Raw genomic sequence first — 14,072 nt, forward strand, 5'->3', positions numbered from 1 at the left:
TACAGTGGTTCTTATCCCTACACTGAATATAGATTCCCACTCTGATACTCAAAACTTAGGTTAACTGGGCTCCAACTTCCTTTCCTCCTTCTCTGCTGTGCATGCCTAGGGCTGCTGTGTCACCGCAGTGCGGCAGCTGGGAGGAGGTGGGAGTCCTGCTCCCAGGGTTACAGTTACTGAAGCTGCTGGGTACCTGCAGCTCTATGACTTTTGAAAAACTAGCTAGCTAGCCAGCTCCATTGTGGCCTTTCCCCATATTTCCCTGGGTTAAAATCTCTGCCCATTGCATGAATATTCAACAAACATTTATTGAGTTCTCACCGGTTTCAGTCCCTGCCCTGCCCTTGAGTTTTGTAGAGAAGAGAGAGAGAGAGAGAAAAAAAGATAATTGTACCTTTTTATGACATCTTTTCTTATTAGGTTAAGTATTTATGTACTTGATTATATCAAACTTTAGCAGCAGCAAAGACTTCTTGCAGTAATTAGCATAAATAGTCAATGCCTAATAACCGTTTAAATGTAATTTAATTGTGTGCATGCTGAATGTACCACATAGAATAAAGATGAAGGGCTGAAGAGCCCAGCAGCATCACAACGGACAGAAAGCAGGCTAGTTTGTGAGTCTGTAATTTGCCGTGGGGGCACTATTCTACCTTTAGGATTGGCTCGTGGGTGTCTGACCTGTGCATTCACAAAGGCCTTAGTGTTTAGAAGTTCCCCACACTTGGTTTAATGGTCTGCTGTTGTCACTTTGACATTCTTTTTCTATCTTTTTTTCCCCCAAGTTTAAGCTAATGGGGATCACCAGTCTCTTTGCCTTGAGATCATCAAAGTCCTGTGTCCAGTCTAAGAATCTCTAGTGACAAATGGGAGTGTGGTACAAGGACAAGGGTCAGTGAAAGGGGCCTCACTTATGAACCTCAAGGAAAAGAAAGTATACAGCACCTCGACAAACCAGTCCTTGCTTCTCCTTACTGTTGATCTATATCATGGGTTACAAATGTATTTTTTTAAAAAATATTTTGGTGAAGGTAATAATATGCACAAGTGTTTCAACATGAAAAGCATTGAGCATTTTAAATCTGGGAAATAGAATGCGCCATCTTCACTCGTTTTATTGACCATATTCTTGACGACTCTAATTTTATTAAGAAATTTAATACTCTGACACTCTAGAATTTTAAACTCGTTCTTTTAAAAAAAATTTTTTTTAAGGATTTATTTATTCATGAGAGACACAGAGAGGCAGAGACAGGCAGAGGGAGAAGCAGGCTTCCCACAGGGAGCCCAATGCGGGACTCGTCCTGGATCCTATGAGCCGAAGGTAGACACTCAACCGCTGAGCCACCCAGGCATTCCATCTTTTAAAAAAATTTTGTATGGCTGACAATAACTGAAAGTAAGTTAATACTAGGTATCAATAATGGGATGCTTGAACATTTTCTGCTGGAATTACTTTCAGTAATTATTGCCCAGAAGACAACTTTCCATCAATTCAAGCATTCGGGTTTTACTGTACCATACATCCGAACCAAAAAGTCACTGACTAGTAGCTTGAGTGCACAGGGACCTAAGGATCTTCCTGCGATCATTGAAATGTCCTCTGTTCCTTAATTCCTAACCCCACCTAGTGGTAGCGGCACATTTCCCCTTCTTCACAACCTTCGCCCTGCCCTCCCAGACTTGATTTCTCTAACAGCCTCTAGGCTAATTTTAGCGCTGTATAATTTGGGTGATCAAGTCTGGACTCAGAATAGTCCCGATTTTTACCTCTTGATGCAGCATAGTTATTAACAGTTTAGTAATTTGTGGAAATAAATGAAAATCACCCCAATGAGAACAGGCAAAGGCTATTCAGAGCTCACGATAGCCAAGGGTGGCCACCACTGTCACTCGTGTTCTGGGAGGGACTCAATGGAGGCAGAAGAGCGGCTGAGCTTTGTGGCTGGAACAGGGATGGCTCCCCGGGGTGCCCTGGCTGGAGGCTGTTGGCTGGAAGCTGCAGGATGGCTAACTAGAAGCAGGGCATCCTAATGTGGTGAGTTAGGGGAGTGGATTGGCTGGCTCTGGTTGGTCCTCAAATTGGAAGTTGGGACAAAAACCAGGGAAGCTGTGAGTTACTAGTGGAATCCTGGCCATCTGGGGCCAGTTGTTCTAGGATGTATCTTTTGGCCTTCTGGGCTATTTGCTAGAGGAATGGTCTGATATTCTACAAGCCTGACTGCTTTCAGGTAGCAGGCTGGCTTCCTAGGCTGGATCCTGCAGATTGTAAGTCAGGGTTCTGCTTTTATATGTAGTCTGGCTGTTGTTTGTTTGTATATCCAGTTTCTCACCTTTATCTCTCAGAAGGGTCCGGTTTGGACAATATGTGGCCACCCCATGTGTAATAGGTACATGGAGAAAAGGTGAGAGAGTGTGAATGGCAGAGATTTCTTACCCAGGGTCACAAGGGAGGTTGTCTGCTTCCCTGAAGCTAGAGACTGAGTCTGTGTCCTTGTTTTCTGAGATTCAGGGAAAAAACTTTTATTTTATCTGGTAAAGACTAATAATTCTGTTCGCTAATAAAGTCTGTCCTCCTTTGAGATGATTGCCTCATTCATGTCCATAATTTTAAATAGAATGAAAATAATATTTCGAGCAGGCATGTTATGTTTGTTGTCTCCTCTGTGCCAGGTCTATACTATAAGAGAGTCACAGTCAAACAGATGTGGTCCTGGAGCTTAATATTCTGCTGAGAGGAGCAGGCCACAGGCTGGCAAAACAACTTAAAATTAGAATAATGAGAAATAATAAGGATTTTACGGCCCTTGGAGTAGTACCTTCCAGGAGACAGTGTTCAGTTGGGGAACATGGTGAAGAAAATAATGAGGAGTGGTATGGAAGAGAAGAGGGAGCCTGCCTCTCTGTCCCAGTGGCCAGGGGAAGACTTTCTGAGAAGGGCACATTTAGGGACCTTGAGGTCAGCAGGGACTGGCTGTGTGAGGAGAGAGGTTCTGGTACGGAGAGTGTGCAAAGGCCCTGAAGCCTTTGACTTTTTTGAGGAACAGAGAGAAAAAATAAACTTCTTTCTGCTTTAAATCACCATCACGTGAACTTTCTGTCATTTAGAACCAACATTAATTTGAGTGAATGTAGGTTATTTGGGGGAATTTGAAAAGTTGAATCTAAGACTAATGGGAAAGACCAAATGGCCAAGAAGAGCCAAACTCCATTGAGAGGCCAAGTCATTTATTTGTAATAAAATGCATCCATTTTAAGTGTATAATTCAGGGATTTTAAAAATTGAGGTAAAATTTATATAACAAAATATTTCCCATTTTAACTACTTTACAGTATGCAATTCAGTAGCTTTTTGTACATCCGCGGTGCCTTGCAAGTATCACCGCTCTGTAGTTTGAGAACATTTTTCTCAACCCAAGAAGAAAGCCCATGCCATCGAGTCTTCACTCCCAATCCCTCTCCCCAGTCCCAGGAAACCACAAAGCTTCTGTCCTTCTCGAGAGATTCCCCTTTTACCACAGTCCCTGGACGTTTCCTATAAATGGAGTTACACAATTAGTGACTTTTTGTGTCTGGCTCCTTCCACTTAGCATGGAGTTTCCAAGGCTTACCTAGGTTGAAATGTGTGTTGGTACTGCATTCCTTCTTGGGATTGAATAACATTCCACTGTATGGACAGATCATGTCATTGATCGATTCATCAGTTGATTGACATTAGGATTCTTTCTTCTTCTTAGCTCTTGAGAATAATGCTGCTAGAACACTTTTGTACAAGTTTTTTTTTTTTTTGTACAAGTTTTTATGTAAATACCTGGTTTCAGTTCTTTTGGGCATAGACTTAAAAGTGGGATTGTGTGACTTTTTCAAATGTGTAACTTTTTCAACATGTAACTTTTTTAACAACAACCAAACTGTTTTCCGAAGCAGCTGCATTATTTTACATTCCCACCAGCACTGCTAGAGGGCTCTAATTTCTCTATATCCTCCCCCAAAACTTATTTTCTGTCTTTCTGTTTTTTAGTTGGAACCATCTTAGTGGATGTGAAATGCTATTTCATTGTGATTTTGATTGGTATCTCCCTAAAGTTAATTTCTGTTTTCTTAAGATTTTGTTTTTTTAGTAATCTCTACACCCAAAGAGAGGCTCCAATTCACAGCCCCAAGATCAATAGTCACGAGTTCTACCGACTGAGGCAGCCAGGCACCTCTAAAGTTAATTTCTTAACCTCAGTTGCCTCTAAAGTTAATTACTTAATGGTTGCCCTGGGATGTACAATTAACATCTTAATTTATAACAATCTACTTTGAGTTAATATCAACTTAGTTTCAATTGTATATAAAAATTTTGGGGCAGCCCAGGTGCTCAGCGGTTTAGCACTGCCTTCAGTCCAGGGCGTGATCCTAGAGACCTGGGATCAAGTCCCATGTCGGGCTCCCTGCATGGAGCCTGCTTCTCCCTCTGCCTGTCTCTGCCTCTCTCTCTCTCTCTGTGTGTGTCTCTCATGAATAAATAAATAAAACTTTTTTTAAAAAATTGGGGATGGGGAGCACCTGGGTGGCTCAGTTGGTTGAGTGTCTGACTCTTGGTTTCAGCTCGGGTTATGGTTTCTGGGTCTCAGTTCGGGCTCTGTGCTCAAGCGGAAGTCTACTTGGGATTCTCTCTCTCCCTCTGCCTCTTCTCTCCCCCTTCCCTTTGTGCATGTGCTTGTGTATCCACACGTGTGTCTGTGAGTGCTCGCTCTCTCAAATAAATCTTCAAAATAAATAAATAAAACCAAAAAACACTACCATTATATGTATAGCTTTGTCCTCTTACATTGTTATTGTTACATATTGCATCTTTTTAAAAAAAGATTTATTTATTTGAGAGAGAGCATTCAGGTGCATGAGGGAGAGGGGCAGTGGGAGGAGAGAGAATCTCAAGCAGACTCACACTGAGCACAGACCCTGACACGGTTCAATTTTACAACTCTGAGATCACAACATAAGCTGTAATGAAGCGTCTGCCACTGAAGTAACTGGCCACCCAGGTGCCCCACGTATTACATCTTTATGCATTACGTGCTCCTTAATAACTTTATAATCATAATTTTATGTGGTTGGGACGCCTGGGTGGCTCAGTTGTTGAGCATCTGCCTTTGGCTCAGGTTGTGATCCCGGAGTCCTGGGATCGAGTCCCACGTCAGGCTCCCTGCATGGAGCATGCTTCTCCCTCTGCTTGTGTCTCTGCCTCTCTCTCACGCGCGTGCACGAGCTCTCTCTCTCTCTCTCTCTCGAATAAATAAATAAAATCTTTTTAAAAATTGTGATGAAAAACATGTAACAGAATTTATCATCCTACACATTTCTAAGTGTCCAGTTCAGTGGCACTAGCCACGTTGACATTGTTGGACAACAGATCATGAACTCTGATCTTGCAGAAGTGAAATTCTATACCCACTAGAAAAGTCCCCATTTCCCCTTCACCCCAGCCCCTAGAAGCCACCATTCTACTTTCTGTTTCTAGGAGTTTGACTCCTATGGATACTTTGTATCAGTGGAATCATATAGTACTTATCTTTTTGTGACTGGCTTATTTCAATGTAGTATAATGTCCTAAAGGTTCATCCATGTTATAGTATGTGACAGGGTTTCCTTCTTTTTAGAGGCCAAAAAATTTCCACTTTACTTATATACCAGATGTTTTTAATCCATTCATCTGTTAGTGGGCATTTGGGTTGCTTCCACCTCCCAGCTCTCTTGAACAATACTGCAATGAACATGGGCATGCAAATAACTCTTTGGGATCTTGCTTTCAGTTTTTTTAAATAGATACCCAGAGGTGGGATTACTGAATCATATGATAATTCTACTTTTAATTTTTTGAGGAACTCCATACTGTTTTTCATAGAGGCTGCACCATTTTGCATTCTTACCAATAGTGCACAAGGGTTCCAATTTCTCCACATCATTACTAACACTTCTGATTTTCTGGGTTTTTTGTTTTTGTTTTATTTTGTGACAGTGGCCAACCTAATGGGGATGAAGTGGTATCTCATTATGATTTTGGTGTGCCTTGGTCTGATAATTAATGGTGTGGGGGATACTTTCATCTGCCTGTTGGCTATTTGGATGCCTTCTTCATTTTTTTAAAAGATGTTATTTATTTATTCATGAGAGAGACACACACACAGAGAGAGAGAGGCAGAGACACAAGGCAGAGGGAGAAGCAGGCTCCATGCAGGGAGCCCAATGTGGGACTCGATCCCGGGGCCTCCAGGATCAGGCCCTAGGATGAAGGCGGTGCCAAACCGCTGAGCCACCTGAGCTGCCCGCCGCCTTCTTTTCAAACAGAAAAATATCTTTTTGAATCCTTGCCAATTTTGTAATTGGGTTATTTTTATTGTTGTTGTTGAGTTGTAGGAATTCTTTTTTTTTAAATTAATTTATTTATTTATGATAGAGATAGACACAGAGAGAGAGAGAGGCAGAGACACAGGAGGAGGGAGAAGCAGGCTCCATGCTGGGAGCCCAATGTGGGACTCCAGGATCACACCCTGGGCTAAAGGCAAGCGCTAAACCGCTGAGCCACCCAGGGATCCCGAGTTGTAGGAATTCTTTATGCATTCTTGTCAACCCTGTATCAGATATATGACTTCAGAGGTTCTCCCCTTTCATCCATAGGTTGCCTTTTTGCTGTCAACTGTTTCCATGGATGCACAGGAGTTTTTAAGTTTGATGTAGCTCCATTCATTTTTGCTTTTGTTGTCTGTGCATTGGGTGTCATATGCAAGAAATCATTGCCAAATCCAACATCATGAAGCTTTCCTGTATGTCTTCTCTTGGGAGTTTTACATTTTCCTTTACTTTTAAGGATGATTTTTCTGGATATAGAATTGGTTTAGAATTTTGCTTTGTTTTGTTTTCTTCTTTCATCACTTTGATTCTGTTATCCCAATGTCTTCTGGTCTCCAGGGTTTCTGGTAAGAAATCAGCTTTAACCTTATTGAGATTCTGACTTTATTCTTTTTTTTTTTAATTTTTATTTATTTATGATAGTCACACACAGAGAGAGAGAGAGGCAGAGACACAGGCAGAGGGAGAAGCAGGCTCCATGCACCGGGAGCCTGACGTGGGATTCGATCCCGGGTCTCCAGGATCGTGCCCTGGGCCAAAGGCAGGTGCTAAACCGCTGCACCACCCAGGGATCCCTGACTTTATTCTTATTGAGATGCATGACTAGTCACTTCTCTCTTGCTGCTTTCAGAATTCCATCTTTGACTTTAAACAGTTTGATTACATTATGTTTTGGTGTGGGCTTCTTTGAGTTTATCCTACATAAGACTTATTGATCTTGTTGGATGTGTAGATTCATGTACATACTGGCCATTATTTTTTAAAATATTCTTTCTGTTCCTTTCTCTCTCCCCTTTTCTGGCACTCTCATTATACATATGTTGGTACTTTGATAGTGTCCTGAAGGTTTCATAGGGTCTGGTCATATCATTGTTCTTTATTTTTTCTTTCTTCCTCTTAAACTGTGTAATTTCAATTAACCTATCTTCAAGTTTACTGATTATTTTTCAGCCTGCTCAAATCTCCTTTTGACACCCTGTAGTGAATTTTTCATTCTAACTCCTTAAATCCTCTTTGGTTTCTTCTGTTAAAATCAGTGTGAGTCCTTCAACTTTGGTGTGTTTTTTTCAAAATTGTCTTGGCTATTATAAGTCCTTTGCCTTTCCATATAAATTTCAGAATAAGCTTTATATTAATATTAAAGAAATTAAATATTAAATTTTAATATTAATATTTAAAGAAATTAAATATTAAAGAAATCCTACTATGATTTTGATTGGTATTGTATTGACCCTGTAGATCAGTTTTGGAAGAATTGACATTTTAACGACTTTGAGTCTTCTAATCTGTGAACCTGGTATATCTATTTAGGTCTTCTTTGATTTATTTCATCAATGTTTTAATCACATACAGGTCCTGGGGATATTTTATTACATTTATCCCTAAATATTTCATGCTTTTTTGATGTTGTTGTAGGTAGTACTGTTTTAAAATTTTGATTTCTGTTAGTTGGTAATATAAAAATTTAATTGATTTTTGTGTATTGACTTTGTGTTCTCCAACCTTGTTAAAAAGACAATCTACATAGACAGAATTGATTTTCTCCTTTCTGGTCCATATGTATTTGTTTCTTCCCTTATTGTACTAACAAGACAGTGGAGAACAGAAAGGATGTACAACTAAGAACAGGTAGATTAAGTGAGTGTCTTCAGACACTTCCATTACCCCATTTATCTTGCTCAGAAACCGGCAAGGTTGGCTTATATTCTTCCAGGCAAAAGCTTGGACTCCTTTATTTTTTTAAATTTTATTTATTTATTTGAGAGAGAGAGAGAGAGAGGGAAAGCATAAGTAGGGGAAGTGGCAGGCAGAGGGAGAAGCAGGCTCCCCACTGAGCAGGGAGCCCTATGTGGGACTTGATGCCAGGATTCTGGGATCATGACCTGAACCAAAGGCAGACACTTAACCAACTGAGCCACTCATGCTTGGATTCTTTTCTGGACTAACTAAAGGACCCTAGGGAACAGATTACATTTGAGGAGGCAAGGGTAACCACTGACCAACTAGGTTACCATTGATCAATACGCAGTGAAACCTACTAATCAACCGACCTGCCAATCCACACTGTACTCCCAACCACCCTTTTTTTTTTCATTTTTAAATTTAACATATGAACAGACTGTCCAGGATTAAAGTTAACCTCCAACATGAAATATAGACCAAAACAAAATAATGTGAAAAGAGAAATTAGAGGAAATAGAGACAATGCACAGAGCAAAATATGTCAAGTATACTAAAATTTATATCCTCATGCAAATAAGAAGATATCGTATCAGTGAAACAGGAAGAAGATACTATAAACAAGAAGAGAAGGAGAGAGGATTCCCTTATAAAATAGAGAGATGACAGTAAATAAACTTCATCAGAAGGTTTGTCCGGTAAAGTTGAGGAATTCCCATAGAAAAACAACAACAACAACAACAACAAAATACACAGGGATGGAAATAGGAGAGGAAATATCCTGGCTCTAGGAGGTCCCAATGTATGACTAACAGATGTTTTATGAAGCAAGAAGGTACAAAACAGAAGTGAAAAAAATAATCAAGTGACTCTTGAAAACTTATCAAAACTGGCAGATATGTGTTTTCCTAATCAACCAGTGAAGCACAGGGAAGAGGACATGTTATCATGACATTACAGAATGTCAGGGAAAAGGAAGAACAGACAAAGTATATCCACAGGGTCAGAATTTTATTTTATTTATTTATTTTTTTTAGGATGAGGAATTCTAGAATGGCACACAATTTTCAACTTGTGCACTAATACAAGAGAGAAAAGGGAGCAATGCTTTAAAATTATTCTGGGAAATAGTTTCCAACCTATAATTCTATACTAATTCAAACTATCACTCAAGATAGGAATAAAACAAAGCTAATCTCAGACATGCCAGGTCTCAAAAAATTTATATCCATGTATCTTTTACCTGGAATCTGCCTAAGGAAGTCACCCAGGAAGTGAGGAAACCATTCAATTTGAGAAGGGTGTGTATTCTCCTGTTGGATGGAATCTTCCATAGACGTGAATTATATCCAGCTGATTGATGGTTTTGTTGAGTTCAGTTACATCTTTACAGATTTTCTGAGCGGCGTATCTGTCCATTTCTGTCAGAGTTGTTGAGGTCTCCAACCATAATAATGGATTCATTTATTTCTCCTTATAGTTCTGTCATTTTCTGCCTTACACATTTTGACACTCTGCTGTTAGGTGTAAATGTAATTGAGGATTATTGTGTCTTCTTGGAGAATTGGCTTTTTATCATTATGCAGTGCTCCTCTTGCCCCTGATAATCTCTCTTGCTTTGAAGTTTGCTTTGCCTGAAATTAATATAACTTCTCCCACTTTCTTTTGATTAGCATTAGTGTGATATATCTTTCTCATCCCTTTACTTTTTTTTTCTCCAGCATTATTGAGATATAATTGGGTGTTTAAGGTGTACAAAGTGATGATTCGAGGTGCATATATATTGAAAAATGTTCACCACCATCAGATTAGTTAGTACATCCTTTGCCTCACATAATTACCATTTTGTTGTTGTTGTCATGGTGAGAACATTAAAGCTTTACTCTCACAGCAACCATCCCTTTACATTTAATTTATATGTGTCTTTATGTTTAAAGTGAGTTTCTTGGGGTACCTGAATGGCTCAGTCGGCTTAGCGTCTGCCTTCGGCTCAGGTCATGATCCCAGGGTCCTGAGATAGAGTCCTGAATCACGCTCCCTGCTCAGCGGGAGTTCTGCTTCTCCTTCTCCCTCTGCCCCCAACTTGTGTTTTCTTTCTCTCAAATAAATGAATAAAAATAAAAAAAATAAAGTGAGCTTCTTCTAGACAATACATAGTCAGGTCTTGTTTTCTGATCTACTATGATAATCCCTGTCTTATAATTTAGACCATTGATGTTTAAAGTGATAATTGATATAGTTGGATTCATATCTATTATATTTGTTACTGGTTTCTATTCGTTGCCTTGGTATTCGTTCCTATTTTTGTCTTCTACTCTTTTTCTGCCATTTGTGATTTTATTTTATTTTTAAAATAAGCTTTACTTTAAAGGAAACTTAAAGATTTAGTTAAATTTTTTAGAGCATATGAGTTTGGGGAGGGGCAGAGGGAGAAGATATAGAATCTTTAGCACACTCTGTGCTGAGCGCAGCCAGGACCCTGAGATGGTGACCTGAGCTGAACCAAGAGTCGGATGTTTAGCGGACTAAGCCACCCCGGTGCCCCACTGCCATTTAGGAATTTAATTGAGCATTTAATATGATTTCTTTTTCTCTTCTTTCTCAACATATCAATTACACTTCTTTTACTTTCTTTTGTAGTTTCCCTAGATTTTGCAGTATATGTTTATGCTTACTCCAGGTCTGCTTTCAAGTAACACTGTCCCACTCTGGCATTTTCAAATGGCCACTTTTTGCCTTCCCCTGTTGGAAGACGGTTTTTCTTTGATCATCAGTAGGAAGATGTGGGAGAGCTTCAGGAGTTCAGATGCACTTAGTGTGGTCCCTGGAGTGTTTTTGTTTTTATGCTTTGGGTTTTTTTTATAGAGGGAGGGGGAGGGGCAGAGTGAGAATCCCAAGCAGGCTCCACGCCCAGCGCAGAGCACCACATGGGCAGGGTGGAGGTGCTCCATCTCACAACCCTGAGATCATGGCCCAAGCCAAAATCAAGAGTCACTTAACCGAGTGAGCCTCCCAGATGCCCCAGCCCTCTGGAGTTTTATATTCAGGCTTGTCTCTATGGAGCCTCCAACCTTTCGTCAATCAATGATCAGGTTTTCCTGCCCCAGTACTGGTTCACAGAGATTTCTGCCCTGGCAAGTTGTGATTATAATGGTCTGTCTGTCTCCCCTATTTGGAGCAGTGACCTCACTTCTCTGACAGATCTAAAAATTGTTGATTTTTCAGTTTGTTTGGCTTTTTATTTGTTGTTAGGACCCAGTGATCCCTGAGACCTGTGTGACCTTGCCCTGCCACCTCTGATGTTCTCCCAGACGTGGAGTCTGACGCCAGAGCCCATGAGCCAAACTGTGGGCTGAAATGAGTTTATCTCGTTGTTGGGATGATCACTCCCTGGGATGAAGGCAGATGCTCAACCACTGAGTCCCCCAGGCATCCCCAAAGGCTATCTTAATTAGAACTGGTAATTCTAACCCTTGATGATGGTACCAACTTTTAAATTTACTCAGAATAAAGCAACAGATAAAGACTATGGGATAGCCAGTGTTTTCTGCTCCAACTTAAGAGAAATGGGGCATGAGGTGTATGTTTTTAAGAAAATCTGGAATAAATTTAATGAAACTTCTCCTTACAGTCAGTATAGATCATTCACTTGGCAAACATTTATGGAACACCAGCTATTTACAGGATAAAAAGTACTGAGGGTACAAAACTAATAAAATCTGTTATTTTTATTGCAATGTAAGGCATGGCTGGCTGGGCATGTCAAGCAGCCGATGTGTGAGGGCTCTGGTAGAGGTGTGGACAAGGTGCAGTAGGATAATAATAGCTGGTTCATAAAAAATCTGTTACCAGCCTGTCTAGCTTTAACTTATGAATCCTTAAGGATCCTACGAACTTATGCTGTGTCAGGCAAATCCTGTTGGTTTTCCTTCATGCTGATTCCCCTATTCATCCATTTTTCTCCTAAGTGGTCTCCTTGCAACCTTGTGCCTCTTCCATACATTTAGTGCACCAAACAGAAGGATATTTTTAAAATGTAAATCAGAACAAGGTACTTTAAAAAAAGATTTATTTATTTATTTATTTAAGAGAGAGAGGCAGGGCAAGGGCATACACAAGCAGAGGAAAAGGGAGAAGCAGACCCCCTCACTGAGCACAGAGCCTGACTTGGTGCTCAATCCCAGGACCCTGAGATCATGACCTGAGCCAAAGGCAGGTGCTTAACTGAGCCATCACGGTGCCTCTAGACCAAGATACTCTTAAAACTGTCCAGTGGTTTATCAGCACATTAGAATAGAAGTTAAACTTCTTGCCAGGGGCAGCCCAGGTGGCTCAGCGGTTTAGCGCTGCCTTCAGCCCAGGGCGTGATCCTGGAGACCGGGGATCGAGTCCCACGTCAGGGTCAGGCTCCCTGTATGGAGCCTGCTTCTCCCTCTGCCTGTGTCTCTGCCTCTCTCTCTCTCTGTGACTCTCATGAACGAATAAATAAAATCTTTAAAATAAAATAAAATAAACTTGCCAGGGATCCCGAGACCTGTGTGACCTTGCCCTGCCACCTCTGATGTTCTCTCAAAACTCACACACTCTTATTCATTGTAGTACAGCGCACTGCCTTTTCGCCTGTTCTTAAAGACAAGTTTTTATGAGCAATCGGGCCTTTGCAATCACTCTGCCTGCAAATCTTCAGCTAGCTATCGTTCAGATTTCAAATTAAAAGCAGTTCCTCAGTCTGGCTTTTTCTGATGGTTCAGTCTAAGACTGTTTTCCTTCCTCTGTCTCCCCTACTGTAGTGGGAGCTACAGGAAGGCGAGGACTTTCCCCCTCTTGTTCATCAGGGATCCCTACGGCCCAGTAACTGCATACACTAGCTGCTCAGGAAATACTGGTTGAATGAATGTATGCCTTTTGGTATAATTTGCCTTTATATTTTTTTTAATTTTTATTTATTTATGATAGTCACAGAGAGAGAGAGAGAGAGAGAGAGGCAGAGACACAAGCAGAGGGAGAAGCAGGCTCCACGCACCGGGAGCCTGACGTGGGATTCGATCCCGGGTCTCCAGGATCGCGCCCTGGGCCAAAGGCAGGTGCCAAACCGCTACGCCACCCAGGGATCCCATAATTTGCCTTTAAAGAAACCTTTCCCCTCTATCTGGTCTCCACTTACTGCTTAGTTTGCGTGGCACATTTCTTTAAGATTTTTATTTACTTATTCATGAGACAGAGAGAGAGGCAGAGACAGAAGCAGGCTCCATGCAGGGAGCCCGATGCGGGACTCGATCCTGGGACCGCGGGGTCACGCCCTGAGCCCAAGGCAGATGCTCAACCGCTGAGCCACCTGCCTCGCACCTTCCTGCATCGCGCATCGCGCATCGCGGGCGGGCGTAGGGCAGGTCCCGGCAGGTACTGGGGGTGGAGTCAATACGTACTTGCTGAGTGAGAATCCTAAAACCTAGAGTGCAGAGAATCGTTGCTGTAACACAAGCAAGGGACCGTGAAAGCCCCGGAGAAACCGAGATCAGGAAAGGGCAGGTGTCCGCCGGCAAGCCAAGGGTCGTTGCGGGTGGACCCGGGCTTTGGCAGGACAGCCTCTTGGCGTGGCCCGGGGGCGGGGAGGACCTAGTGGGCCTCACGCGGAAACTAAAAGAGACACTGCCCATGATAACAAGTTGTACTGGGTACCCAGCAGATTACCAGGTCCAGCCAATGCTCGCTGATTCTCGTCACAATTTCCGGGACGCATCAGATTGACCGTAGGCTCCCGTACTTCCTCAGCGCCG

This window comes from Canis lupus, chromosome 6 (assembly GCF_048164855.1).
Source record: "Canis lupus baileyi chromosome 6, mCanLup2.hap1, whole genome shotgun sequence".
NCBI classification, from domain to species: domain Eukaryota; kingdom Metazoa; phylum Chordata; class Mammalia; order Carnivora; family Canidae; genus Canis; species Canis lupus.